This window comes from Psammomys obesus, unplaced genomic scaffold (assembly GCF_907164565.1).
Source record: "Psammomys obesus unplaced genomic scaffold, mPsaObe1.curated_primary_1811, whole genome shotgun sequence".
In the NCBI taxonomy this organism is placed as follows: Eukaryota; Metazoa; Chordata; class Mammalia; order Rodentia; family Muridae; genus Psammomys; species Psammomys obesus.
Window position 1 is genome coordinate 115,320 of NW_026590412.1, and position 886 is coordinate 116,205.

Genomic DNA, 886 nt, shown 5'->3' on the forward strand with positions numbered 1-886 from the left:
CTCCTCTGTGGCCTAACAGACTGCTCCTCCCCGGGAGGGGGGGGGGTCAAACAGCCTGCCCTTGAGATCCTGTTAGAAATAGTCCGTGTTCCCCTTACTTTGGAAAACTACTTGGTTACTGAGCTACCACGGGCCACATCCGAGCAGAAGTTCTAGGTTATATCCATAGATGGTCCTTGGTTGAGTGTCAGTCTCAGAAAAGACTCTGTGCCCAGATATGTTTGGTCCTTGTAGAGCTCCTATCCTTTCCATATCATACTAACTTCCCTTCTTTAATATGATTCCCTGCACTCTGCCGAGGGTTTGGTTATGAGTCTTAGTGTCTGCTTTGAAACACTGCTAGGTAGAGTCTTTCAGATGCCTTTTGTGGTAGACTCCTGTCATAAGTTCAATGCACATCCCATTTGTCTTTCTAAATGAGGATTAATCACCTTCGCCTGTGTCCACTTTCTTGATTATCTTCTTTAGGTGTGTAGATTTCATTATGTTTATCATATCTTGTAGGTCTATATAAGCGAGTATATACCAAGTTTGTCTTTCTTCTTCTGGGATACTTCACTCAGAATGATCTTTTCTAGATCCCACCACTTGCCTGCAAATTTCATGATTTCCTCCCTTTTGATTGCTGAGTAGTATTCCATTGTGTAAAAATACCACAATTTCTGTATCCATTCCTCCGTTGATGGACATCTGGGTTGTTTCCAAGTTCTGACTATTACAAATAAAGCTGCTATGAACATGGTTGAACAAATGTCCTTGTTGTGTACTTGAGCAAATTTTGGGTATATACCTAGGAGTGGTATAGCTGGGTCTTGAGGACAGCATCTTCAACAAATGGTGCTGGACCAACTGGATGTCTACATGCAGAAAAATGAAAATAGATCCA